This window comes from Odocoileus virginianus, chromosome 32, assembly GCF_023699985.2.
Source record: "Odocoileus virginianus isolate 20LAN1187 ecotype Illinois chromosome 32, Ovbor_1.2, whole genome shotgun sequence".
In the NCBI taxonomy this organism is placed as follows: Eukaryota; Metazoa; Chordata; class Mammalia; order Artiodactyla; family Cervidae; genus Odocoileus; species Odocoileus virginianus.
The window spans coordinates 40307127-40321527 of record NC_069705.1 but is presented as its reverse complement, the minus strand read 5'-3'; positions in this window follow the sequence as shown (position 1 = coordinate 40321527).

Sequence of the window (14401 nt, the reverse complement as noted above, 5' to 3'; positions counted from 1 at the left end):
CCTGGTGCACTGGGAAGACCCAGAGGGATCGGGTAGAGAGGGAGGTGGGAGGGGGGATCGGGATGGGGAATACATGTAACTCCATGGCTGATTCATGTCAATGTATGACAAAACCCACTACAATATTGTAAAGTAATTAGCCTTCAACTAATAAAAATAAATGAAAAAAATATAGACATACATAAGCACGTATACATGTATATGTATACACATATATATATATATGAAGGTGTTTTGTAAACTGTAATAATTTGTTTTAAAATAAAATGTGGATACAATCATTGAAAAAAAAAAAAAGAAAAGGCTTGGATGGGGCACAGGATTCAAAGAGGTGGTCAATTCTGAGGTATTTAGAGGTGCCCTTAGAGAGCAATGTCTATTTTTACTCCATAGTACAAAAATTTGTGCTATATTAATAAATAGGAATAAAATAATAATAATAATAGGAATAAAATCAGTTGTTGTTTGTGCAGAATCAAGCTTCTCTTTATTTCTACACATGGGTCAGGAACTCATTTCACCAGTGTCATCAGCATCGTTTTTCCCTCTGTAGTAGATATTTTAGCTGCCTGAGAATAGTAATTATGCTTTATTTATCTTAGTATCTGCAGGGCATGACATGATAGCTATTTGTTGAATGGATGGGTGGATAAATAGAGTACAAAAATCTGTAAATGCCTAGTTTCTGTTTACTTCTCTGCATTTTTAAAATGGAGGAAAGAGACACTAATACATGACAATATGGCCAATATTGTTAAAATAATGCCATTAAAAAACTGAAATGCTGTGACTAAAATTCACATTAGAAATGAACGAGAAACAGATGCTGAAAATAAAGTAGCATGGCAATTTCGATGGCAAGCATGGGCCCAACATTCAAGTTTTTAAATGGACTTAAAAATTATCAAGGATGAGATTAAAGAAACTTCACAAACACAAACATTAAAAAAGACACACACAAAACAAAATGTCCATTTCTCAGGCTAACAATGATTAGTCAGGTGTGGCTAATAATGGAGCAAGTCGCTGAATCCATGCTGTGAGGGCACTGCTCATTTTGTTTCCAGTCCCTGTATTGTGGTTAAATGTATGTCAGCTTGACTGGACTCAGAGGTGCCCAGGCAGCTGATATGTGTCTTGTGTGTGTACACACACATATATTATATATAAGCTTTAGTTCAGCTCAGTTCAGTCACTCAGTCATGTTTGACTCTTTGCGACCCCATGGACTGCAGCAAGCCAGGCTTCCCTGTCCATCACCAACTCCTGAAGCTTATTCAAACTCATGTCCATCGAGTTGGTGATACCATCCAGCCATCTCATTCTGTGTCATTCTCTTCTTCTCCTGCCCCCAATCCCTCCCAGCATCAGGATCTTTTCAAACGAGTTAGCTCTTCACATCAGGTGGCCAAAGTATTGGAGTTTCAGCTTCAACATCAGTCCTTCCAATGAATATTCGGGACTGATGTCCTTTAGGATGGACTGGTTGGATCTTGCAGTCCAAGGGACTCTCAAGAGTCTTTTCGAAGACCACAGTTCAAAAGCATCAATTCTTTGGTGCTCAGCTTTCTTTATATAAGCTTACATATGTAATTATGCTTGAGCAGTTCCTGAAGTCTTGAAGTGAAGTGAAAGTCACTCAATCATGTCTGACTCTTTGCGACCCCATGGACTACACAGTCCATGGAATTCTCCAGGCCAGAATACTGGAGTGGGTAGCCATTCCCCTCTCCAGGGGATCTTCCCAACCCAGTAATCAAACCCGGGTCTCCTGCATTGCAGGAATATTCTTCACCACCTGAGCCACAGGGGAAGCCCAAGAACACTGGAGTGGGTAGCCTATCCCTTTTCCAGTGGATCTTCCTCACCCAGGAATTGAACCAGGGTCTCTTGCATTGCAGGCGGATTATTTGCCAACTGAGCTATCAGAGAAGCCCTTGATGTCTTAAGATAGGTTGAATTAACAGGTGGCTTAGAGTCCCAGCCTGATGGGCTTCTGTCTATGGGGCTGCACAGAGTCGGACACAACTGAAGCAACTTAGCAGCAGCAGCAGTAGAGTCCCATGGTACTGATTTCTGTCATTTTACTGTTTTTTTTTTTTTTTTCTCAATGGGTACTTAGTTATGAGGACTTCCCTGTGAACAGTTGGGGGAGGGGTGCTCAGGCTTGTTTTATTGATGATTATTCACACTGTCCTGACAGCAGCCACCAGCAAGTCAACGGAGGCTGTAAGACTAGCATTCCACTGATAAGAAGCAGCAGTGTGGTGAGTAGAAATCTACCTATTGCACAGATGGTGGTGGTGCAGTCACTAAGTCGTGTCCGACTGTTTTGTGACCCTATGAACTGTGGTCCACCAGGCTCTCTGTCCTTGGAATTCCAGGCAAGAGTGGGTTACCAGTTCCTACTCCAGGGGATCTTCCTGACCCAGGGATCGAACCCAGGTCTCCTGCATTGTGGACAGTCTCCTGCGTTGCAGGTGGATTCTTTACTGACAGTCACCATAAATCTAGTTTTTCCCTTTTCCCAGACAGAAACATGTCCAGAGATAGGAATCTTGTTTGAATCATGGAATATACTGGGTGGTTTAGCTAAACAGTCAGTAACTTAGGAAGACAGAATTGGAGAACTGGTGAAAAAACATGGCCAAGAGGTACATGGTGTGTATTAAAGCAGGAATGATGTGCCATGTAAATAGTCAAGAAGGACACCCACTTCAGTGAGGTATTCTGTAGCCGGAGTTTTCATCCCACCTATTCCGCGGAGGTTGGCCCTCAGCTTCCCCAGCCATGAGAGCATTTGCTCATGGTCTTCAGGTGCAAACTGCTCACACCTGTGAAGGTGTGGTGTCTACACTGCTGCAACAACATAGACTCAACAAAAAGACCAAGCAGACCACTGCCATGGTCAAGTGCCGGACAAGAAAGAGCAGAGCCCAAGGGTGTGGCACCATGGCTTGGGGATGTCACCTAGCCACCTGGTGGCAGGTTAATCCCACTGGATGTATTCAGTGAAGAGGTAATCCTTTTTCATCTCTGGAATAGAGGGCTTTTTTACATTATAGCTATGTTCTACCCTTTGCAATGCTGCTCCCTTGTATTAGTAGAATGCCCTTCCACCATCATGGTACACACACAATGCTCCCCAGCCTGGAGCTCACTTTGGAGAAGAGGAGCTGGACAATGATCTTACACCCATGGGATTCATTTATCTTGTTCAGTATTCATAACTCAGGAGTGGCTGGCTTTAGAGAATGAGGGTGAGCTCCTGAAAATTCACTTGTGGGGCCAGCTGGCTAGTAACAACACACAGGAAAGGTGGTGCACAGTTCTGTGGGCTCTAACATACACTCTGAACTGGAAACCATATGGTCACTTTTCCCCACAGTCAAACTATGAAGCTCCAGTTATCAGGAAGTCAAAATGAGAGAGTGGCTCGTCCTACTGCGAAACCTAAGAATCTATTTGCATGCTGACCTTCAGAGTTACAAAGTTGGCTCTGTTTACTTGGAAGTTTTTCTTTTCAAAGAAGAAGTACATAGGCAAGGAGGCACAATGATGGTTTTCACTGCATTTTATGCTGAGATGACCACCTGATATGCCATGCTTCTCTGGCATTAAAGCAATAGGCAAAAAGGCACTACAGTCACTTTCCTTTATCTACAGGGCATGCGTTCCAAGATGCCTAGACAATGCCAGAAACCACTGGTAGGGCTGAAATCTAGTTTATCTGTGTTCTCCATGCAAACATCTATGATCAGCTCAATGTGAAAATTAATCACAGTAATAGATTAACAATAATAATAAAGCAGAACAATTATGACAACATATTATAATGAAAGTTATGTTAATGTGGCCTCCCTCTCTCAAAATAACTTATTGTACAAACGTATTTTCCATCTTAACTAAACACTTATCATGCACTGTAGCTGTAACTTTTGCAGTTTTAGGTGTGACAGCAAAAGTAGCATGAATTTCTTTTTCCTATGGATAGTAAACTTGTTTTCACTGCTCAGCTTATTTCAGTTGCTCAGTCGACTCTTTGTTAGACTCTTTGTGACCCCATGGACCACAGCACACCAGGACTCCCTGTCCATCACCAACTCCCGGAGCTTACTCAAACTCATGTCCATCAAGTCGGTGATGCTATCTAACCATCTCATCCTCTGTCATCCCCTTCTCCTCCTGCCTTCAATCTTTCCCAGCATCAGGGTCTTTTCAAATGAGTCAGTTCTTCCCATCAGGTGGCCAAAGTATTGGAGTTTCAGCTTCAGCATTAGTCCTTCCAATGAATATTCAGGATAGATTTCCTTTAGGATGGATTGGTTGGATCTCCTTGCAGTCCGAGGGTCTCCCAGGAGCCTTCTCCAACACCACAGTTCAAAAGGTCCAATTCTTTGGCCCTCAGCTTTCTTTATAGTCCAACTCTCACATCTATTCATGACTACTGGAGAAACCACAACTTTGACTAGATGGACATTTGTTGGCAAAGTAATGTCTCTGCTTTTTAACATGCTGTCTAGGTTGATCATAACTTTTCTTCCAAGGAGCAAGCATCTTTTAATTTCATGGCTGCAGTCACCATCTGCAGTGATTTTGGAGCACCCCAAAATAAAGTCTGTCACTGTTTCCATTGTTCTCCCATTCTATTTGCCATGAAGTGATGGGACCAGATGCCATGGTCTCTCAGTTTTCTGAATGTTGAGTTTTAAGCCAACTTTTTCACTCTCTTCTTTCACTTTCCTCAAGAGACTCTTTAGTTCTTTGCTTTCTGCCATAAGAGTGGTGTCATTTGCATAGCTGAGGTTACTGATGTTTCTCCCAGCAATCTTGATTCCAGCTTATGCTTTATCCAGTCCAGCGGTTCTCATGATGTACTCTTCATATAAGTAAATAAATAGGGTGACAATATACAGCCTTGACATACTCCTTTCCCAACTTGGAACCAGTCTGTTGTTCCATGTCCAGTTTAACTGTTGCTTCTTGACCCGCATACCTATTTCTCAGAAGGCTGGTCAGGTGGTCTGGTATTCCCATCTCTTTAAGAATTTTCCACAATTTGTTGTGATCCACATAGTCAAAGGCTTTGGCACAGTCAAAAAAGCAGAAGTAGATGTTTTTCTGGAACTCTCTTGCTTTTTCAATGATCCAGCGGATGTTGGCAATTTGATCTCTGGTTCCTCTGCCTTTTCTAAATCCAGTTCGAACATCTGGAATTTCAATTGTTACTTCATTTTGTACTCCAAGGTAAATCTGGCTGTTACTCCAGGTATCTCTTGACTTCCTACTTCTGCATTCCAGTCCCCTATAATGAAGAGAACATCTTTTTTGGGTGTTAGTTCTAGAAGGTCTTTCAGTTCTTCATAGAACCGTTCAACTTCAGCTTCTTCTGAATTACTGGTTGGGGCATAGACTTGGACTACTGTGATACGGAATGGTTTGCCTTGGAAACAAACAAAGCATTCTGTCATTTTTGAGACTGCATCCAAGTACTGCATTTAGAACTCTTTCGTTTAATATAATGGCTACGCCATTTTTTCTAAGGGATTCTTGCCCACAGTCATAGATACAATGGTCATCTGAGTTAAATTCACCCATTCCAGTCCATTTTAGTTTGCTGATTCCTAAAATGTCGATGTTTACTCTTGCCATCTTCTGTTTGACCACTTCCAATTTACCTTGATTCATGGACTTAACGTTCCAGGTTCCTATGCAATATTGTTCTTCATAGCAATGGACTCTACTTCCGTCACCAGTCACATCCTCAACTGGGTGTTGTTTCTGCTTTGGGTCTGCCTCTTCATTCTTTCCGGAAGAACTTCAGAAATCTCTGAAAGAGGTTTCCGCTGTAGACCCTAGACGTTTCAGCACGCCGTTTCCTCCTTCCCTCACTAGTAATTAACAAAGCTTCCTCATTTCCCCTTTAGATGGGCGCCCAGGGCCTCTCTGCGGCTCTGACGCCGGCACCTCCCCCGCCCTTCACTGAGGCCCCGCCCTCAGGCCCGCCCGCCGCGCGGAGCTTGATGGCTCGGCCTGCCTGACGCTGCGACCCCGCGGGCTTCAGCCGCCAGTCTCCGTCCCCGGGCGTTCTCCAGGCAAGAGTGCTGGCGTGCGTTACTGTTCCCTTCTCGAGGGCCCTTCCCAGTCCAGGGATCACACCCGGGCCTCGCATACTGCAGGTGGATTCTTTACCAGCTCAGCCACCAGGGAAGCCCAGGAAAACTGGAGTAGGTAGTCTATCCCTTCTCCAGGGGAACTTCCCAACCCAGAAACGGAATCAGGCTCTCCTGCATTGCAGGCAGATTCTTTACCAGCTGAGCTACTGGGGAAGCCCAAATATCAGTTACGTGGGATCAAACCCAAATATACATGTTTACCTTAAAAAAATATATATTCTTAAGGGATGGGATGGGGAGGGAGGCGGGAGGGGGGATTGGGATGGGGAACACATGTAAATCCATGGCTGATTCATGTCAATGTATGGCAAAAACCACTACAATATTGTAAACTAATTAGCCTCCAACTAATAACAATAAATGGAAAAAAAAAAGGCTGTTTTTTCTGTAAATAAATGCCAACATTTTACTACAACACTTGTATATAAAGCTATACCTAAGTGTGTAGTGATGTGTATGCAGTTCACCAGGAAGGCACAAAACCTGGTAGAAATGTTCAAACTCAGATGATTTCGTGGAAAATATTACCAAATACTCAACCAAGGAGAAGTAACAGTAATTTAAAACATTTTTTTCTAGAATAGTAGAGGGATGGATGGATAAGACTCAACTCATCTTAAGAGGCCAGCATTACCCTGAAACTATAATTAAAGACCATTAAAAAAAAAACAAAGCTAAAAAAACAAAAACAGAAGAAAGAAAGAAAGAGAAGAAACTACAGACCAATAGCTCTCATAACATTGGTTGAGATAATCCTCAGCAAACACAACTAAATCTTATCAGACTGAGTTGTGAGGCATTTACTCCAGCTGTGTAGGCTGCTTCCATATTTAAGAATCAATCAATGCAATTCACCATATCAACCATCTAAAAAGGTCACACCATTGTAGTATTTGAAGTAGAAAGGTATTTGACAAAGTTCATCACTCATGCATGACAAAAATGCCCTAGGCAATTAGAGAGGACGTCTCAATTTGATAAAGAGAAAAACAAAAACCTACAACTAACGTGATACTGTATGTGAAAGCCTGACTAACTTACATCTGCAATTAAATGTCCCCTCTCACACTTTCTGTACCCCAGACACATCTCCCACAGGAGTGCCTGCATACCAGGAGGAATTCACACAGGCTCCTGGCTTGTTCCAACATCCATCTCCTGCCCTGGGTCCTGCCCTACAGTCATGCTAGATGTTAATGCTGTAGGAACTGGGGAAAGCACACACAGCCCTGTGTATTTCTTTGCAACTTCTGGGAATCTACAATTATTTCTAAATTAAACAAATTTTTTTTTAAAAAAAGGCAAAAGAAAAAACATGAAGGAAAGAGAAAAAAAAATGTAAGGTGTTTTGCAATAACAGTAAAGAAAAATAACAAATACTTGAGAAAGGCCCCTTAATCGCCTTATTGACCTCATTCATTTGCATGTTTCTCAGTGCACTGCTGTGAATTTCCAAGATCCAAGATGAGTCACTTCACATGGTGTGGGTGGCAGGGTTGGGGGCGGGAGAGTAAGAACTGGAGTTACAGGACAGAGACTTCTCTCCATCGCAGAATTCTGTAGTCATCCCACCTTGGGAGACAGTGACAACCCGGGAAAAGGCTTCTGTCAGTCCTGAACTTTTCCTCTGCCAGGCTTCCTTCGTGTTCCCACCAATATCTGGTTGCTTGTCTATGTGGAAAACACTATCTCTCCTCTCCTGATCGCCCCCCGTTCCCCCTAGCAAGAGGCAGCACCAGGACACTTGCTCCGAGGATTTGAGCTCCTCATCCCTGAGGAGCAACATGTCCCCCAAGAAGCAAGGACACACTTGTTGCAAGAAATATCTTGTATGCTTGCAGAAACTCAACCAACACAGCCCCACATTACATGCCAGACTGGATATAATCCAGGTATTTGGAGTCTGGTGCAAGCAGAGGACAGAGAAGCTGCCTCAAATAACTTCACACAAAAAGTCACATTTCTCTGTGTAATGGCGTCTGGTAAATTACACCCGACTGCATATATCAGCCACGGGAGACAGTGCTCAGAAACTAATCATTGTGTCTGGTTTTCATTCTGTGAGAATTGCATGAGGTTAATGGAACTCCCAGAAGGCCTGTGGTACTGATGGTTCCAGGGTTCTATTTCCTACATCCGCTGCAGGTAGAATTAGGCTGAGCAATGACACTCTTGTTCACACGATTCCCAGCCACAACGTTTTCCAGAGAGATAGCGTGGAGAGAACACTTAATGGTAATTTAGGAGATGCGAGGAAGAGTTATGTAGTTAATTACGGTCAGCTCCAATGGCAGAAAAATGCTGACAACTTCAATTGTAGCATACCTAATAATGTTATTTGGAAAAATTGTCTATACCACAGATGTTATAATTCTTACATCTTTATGAGAAAGACTGGCTCTGATTTTACATATGCATAAATTGATTTTCCCCAGTTGAATATATTACTGCAGAATAATAAATTTTCCTGAATTGTAATTGAGATATTTTGTGGACCTCAAAATCTAAGCAAAGAAACAAGTTACACATATAAATGGGCAGATATAAAAGAGATTGCATTTCACTTGTAATCTCAGGATGTGAACTCGTTTTATTTAGAAATAAAACTCCTAGAGCCAAGTTTTGGAGGCAGTTGGCAGTAAGTGGTCCAAGACTTGGATTATCATTTGTGATTTTTGGGTCTCATTTGAAAAACTACTTTCTTTCTCTTTCTCTCTTTTTTCTTTTTCTTTTTTTTGGCCAGGCCTCGTGGCATGGGGGAATCTTAGTTCCCCCACCAGGAATCAAAGCCATACCCTCACTAGTGGAAGTGAGGAGTCATACCACTGGGCAACGGGGAGGCCCACAACTCCCTACACTTACTTATAACATGGAACTTATTCTGGGAATTGCTACAGGAAATACGGAGATTTCCAACTCTTCCTCTCTCTGCGGCTAGCACGGCCCAGACCCTAGAATGACAGTATCCATTATCTGCATCAACATTGACTGTGTAGAGTTGTCCCCTCTTAACCTCAGGGTCTTCCATGCAAGACCCCTGGTGGATGCCTGAAAGCAAAGGTCCTAAGTACACTGTATTTCTTCCATCCAAACATCACCTGTGATCAAGTTTAACTTATAAATTACACACAGTAAGAAAACATTCAAATTCCTGGCACCACTCCTCTTGCATTTTGGGGCGAGTGTGAGGTAAAAGAAGGGCCATGTGTGCAGAAGCACTGACACCAGGGCCGTCTGACTGTCTGACCCTTGGATGGCGGCTAAGTGCCTGACGGGCAGGATGTACTGGACATGAGACAGTGGAGCAAGATCTCATCACAATGCTCAAATGGTGCACAATTCGAAATTTATCAATTGCTTACTTCTGGAACTTTCCATTTGCCATTTTCTAGCAGGGGTTGACCTCAGGTAACTGAAACCGTGGATAAGGAGATTGCAGTACTAGGAATATTTATAAATCCAGTGGCCTCTCCAGCATCATCACTTTCCCAATGTCTCGAAAGTTATTCAGTGCATACTAGGAGTGAGTTTAACTTCTATGCAGAGTACATCATGCGAAATGCTGGGCTGGATGAATCATAAGCTGGAAAGATTGCCAGGAGAAATATCAACAATCACAGATATGCAGATGATACCACTCTCATGGCAGAAGGTGAATAGGATCTAAACAGCCTCTTGATGAAGGTGAAAAGAGGAGAGTGAAAAGCGGGTTTAAAGCTCAACATCAAAAAACTAAGATTATGGTATCCATTCTATCACTTCATGGCAAATAGATGGGGAAAAAGTGGAAGCAGTGATAGATTTTCTTTACTTGGGGCTCCAAAATCACTGTGGATGGTGATGGCAGCCATGAAATTAAAAGAAATTTGCTCTTTGGAAAGAAAGTTATGACAAAACTAGACAGTATATTAAAAAGCAAAGACATCACTTTACTGACCACTGCTGCTGCTAAGTCACTTCAGTCATGTCCGACAAAGGTCCATAAAGTCAAAGCTATGGTTTTTCCAGTAGTCATGTACGGATGTGAGAGTTGGATCATAAAGAAGGCTGAATGCAGAAGAATTGATGCTTTTGAGTTGTGCTGGAGAAGACTCTTGAGAGTCCCTTGGACTGCAAGGAGATCGAATGAGTCAATCCTAAATGAAATCAGTCCTGACTATTCATTGGAAGGACTGATGCTAAAGCTGAAGTTCCAATACTTTGGATACCTGATGGAAGAACTGACTCATTGGAAAAGACCCAGATGGTGGAAAAGACTGATGGCAAAAGGAGAAGAGGGAGGGAGAGGACGAGATGGTTAGATGGCATCATCGGCTCAATGGACATGAATCTGACCTAATTCTGGGACAGGGAAGCCTGGCTTGCTGCAGTCCATGGGGTTGCAAAGAGTTGGACAAAACTTAGTGACTGAACCACAACAAAGAGGTGAATTTGTTCAACTGAGTTTAAGTTGTATTTGCAATAGAAGAATTGCTGTTTTAAGAGGACACTAAATTACCTCAAAACTAAATAGTGCTCAGAGAAGCCAGGGATTACAACATGATGGGAGAGAGTGAGAGAGAGAGAGATACTGATACTGGTTCTGTTTAAATGCAATGGACCTCGTTGACCCAGAAAGATCCAGTTTCTCCATGTTTATAATCCCCTTTTCTGCTCTGGTCAGAAGTTATTGTTATTATAATGTAAGTGCACTGAGACTTATGCAGGGAAATGTTTTGATTTGGAAGTAATACAACTTCAAATAAAAGCAAGCATTCTATAAGTATCTTTTTAGATAAAGCTAATAAGCTAATATAAATGATCTCTTCTATTTATTAGAAGAGCTACCAACGTACCAAGTACATGTAGGAATAAAAGAATACAGTGAGCTGAGTTAGAAAATTAGCATAACTTGGCAGAAAAATGCTCGTACATTTCATAAGCACTTTCTTCCATTTGATGCACCAAATGCAGAAACACCATTGAACTAACAGCCTTAGAATATGCTGTACACGGACCAGGGATAACTGAATAAGAGGGACCATTCCTCACTGCCTAACATCTAGCTGCTTAGCAAACACTCTGCTTGAACTGTTAAATCATTTCTGCCTCATCTGTTTATAGCAAAGATTACGTAACAAAAAATGGAAGTTTCATAAATGCAGTAATCCAGAAATATCAAGACAAATGTATAAAAGGCTTAGTAAACCATGGTGTAACTTGAAAATAAAATTTCTTGAACACAACCACTGGCTAAATTTTATACTGATAGATAATTTTGAACTATTTTATATGTATAGATGTCTGAAAAGAATGGTATATGGAAAAGTAAGTCATGGCTATTTGTGTGTAAGGAGGTTTGAACAATGTGTTTCTAGCCAGAGGAAAATTTATTCTTTTTAATGCTTTAGTTGAAAAATTTATATTATAGCTGATTCAGGAACTTTAAAACTCTGTGGAAATATATCTCTTTAGCATTTGGGGAAAATAATGTTCTATGTTGAATCCATTTTAATAAGCAAAAGAAATACTGCACTGCTAGTTCCTTGTTCCTTTCAGTTTCTAAATATTCATGGATTCTTTCCTTTCACTGCCATTTTATTCTAAGAAAAATATAGTTGATCACAAGGTAAAAAAATACAAAATGCACTTGGTCAGATGACAATAGCTCACACATGGATATTCACTTTATGAATGTAGGGCAGATGCAAAGTGTGGGTTGGATTTTCTCTCTATGTATTGTGATTTAGACAAACAAGTAAGCAAATAAAACATGAGGTTGACAACTTTTCTGACTATTGCCTAAAAGCCAATATCATAAAGGCAAAAAACCTGAAGAACAAATTTCCAAGACAAAAGTACAGTTTGGCTAAAGCTTGACTGATCTGACACCTTAACCTTGTGGGATCATGAGGATAAGCATCAGCGATGTACCTGGAAGGAAAAAGATGGATTTCAGGTTCCTGGACTTGAAACGTCCTCAGACATGCTTTGGAGGTTCAGGAGCATCACGAGGCCCACAGACCAGTGGGAGCATCGCTCTTCAGCCACTAACCAAGGTCTCCACCCGTTATGTTCTCTCCTTGGAAACCCAGTCCTCTGGGTCTTTGTCTTAGCTTCTTCCTGCCCCAAGATGCTGTGGGACCCCAAATTTCCTCATTTCCCTACAATATTATTCATCGTCTTGTTAGGAATTCATTCTAGTAGGGATTGAAACAATAGGAACTTGAATAAATAACTGGTGGTATTTCAAAAGTATATCACCATAAAAGAGGATGTTTGCTTGTGCTCCTTAAAAGCACAGAGATCTAAAACTTAAATGTGGAAGCATTTTAAATTGTTGTAAATTGCTTGTACTTGCTTTCAAAAACAGTTTATCACAGTGTAGATCTTTGTTGTATACAGAGGTCTGCTATCTATTCATTAAGCTACTTAGTACATATTAACTGGAGAAAAAGTATGCACCAGGTACATATAGGCACTCGAAAGGGGGGCGCTTCTGCTGCACCTGAGCTCAACTGAGAGCAGCCCCCGAGGGGACCATTTCGACGGCAGGGCCAGCTTCCTATGAAGTCTTTAAGGACACAGTGTGGAACTCGATCTGGACCGGGTCCCAGACAGCTGGTGGCCACTCTGAGGAATGCACTGGGAAATGCTATTTTTTCACAAATAAATGATGGTCTACACAGCACACTTAATAAAATCTATAGGAAAAAAATAGAAAAATAAGTTGTGTAGTAAATGTGCTTGATACAGAATTAATATAAAAAATAAATGGGATTTCAACAACAGTTGACCCAGAAAGATCCAGTAAAAAGACACCAATTACAACAGAAGAAAAATCTGATGTCTATGAATAATATAAAAAGTGAGATGCATAGTTTTATTTTTTAAGAAAATTATAAGAAATTATTGAAAGACATCAATGTGGAACTAATAAAGATGCATCACACATGCCTAGGAAGAACCAGTTTCATAAAGGTGCCAAGGCTTCTGAAATTGATTTTGATTGAATCCATTCATACAAGAACCAGAGAAAGATTAGCTAAATCTGAAGTTATTCTTAAAGGGTATGGGGAGAAGCAAAAGGCTAGTTATACCAACATAGGTCTGAACATGAGATGTGGGGGTGAAGTCCCTCTTAGGAAGAAGGATGTCCTCACTACATGAAAAATCTAAGAAGAAAAGGAATATACTTATTTCCATTAAAATTTTAAACTTCTGAGGAATGAACAAAGCAAAAATACAAGCTACATTGTGGAAGAAGATAATTTCCACTGACATTACTGGCCCAGACTAGACATTAGGACCCAGACTAGACAAGAAATCACACAAATCTGAAACTGAACAAACAAGTCTAACAATGTGATGCAAGAAAGGCAGAGGAATTGAAGAAGAGATTCAGAAAGAGGAAGTTATGTATACAAAGGGATAATTTCTTCAACCTGCTAGTAAGCAGGGAACAGCACCTTCAAACTGTAGTGAGACACAATGCAGCATCCAGCAAACTGCAAAAAAATTAACAGGTTTGCTGAGGCTGAGTATTTCTTCCCAAAGTAACTCATCTACCCATTTAGATTAAGTTAGATCCTGCTGACAGAAACCAGGAGGGATATTGGTAAATATCAACTCTACTTGAAGACATTCTGGACACATCAGTCTTCTCGGACTATGCACCCTGGAGAAATGTATGCACGCATGCTGTAAAGATTTAGATGTACTCGGAGCCTGTAATAGTGAAAAACTGGACAAATACTTTTATCACCAAGGTAGCGAGTCAATAATAGCACCTTTTTTGTCAGTTCAACCAAAAGAGTCTTCGATGAAAGAACAGATACACTGTGTGAGACCCAGTGCCTTGTGTGTTGAGGAACCTGGGGCTGCTGAGGGCTGCAGTCAGCTGGGCTGACGTCACAGAGCTCCCCAGGCTGGGGCTTCCGCCCCCTGGTTCTGGGGGCTGGCAGGACTGAGGGGCCTGCACAGTCTGTTTCTGGTGGAGGGCCTCTTTCTGGCCTCAGGTGGCCGTCTTTGGTCCTCCCCGGTGGAGAGAGAGCCCTCTGTCTTCCTCTCCTCACAAGGGTGCTGATCCCACCACGGAAGCCGCACCCTCAGACCTCATCTCAACATAAGTACTGCCCAAAGTTTCCACCTTATCGGGGTACTGGGCTTCAGCATATGAATTTTGGAGGGAGGGAAGGCACAAACATTTATTCCAGAGGAGGAAAGCTACATGAACATATTACTTA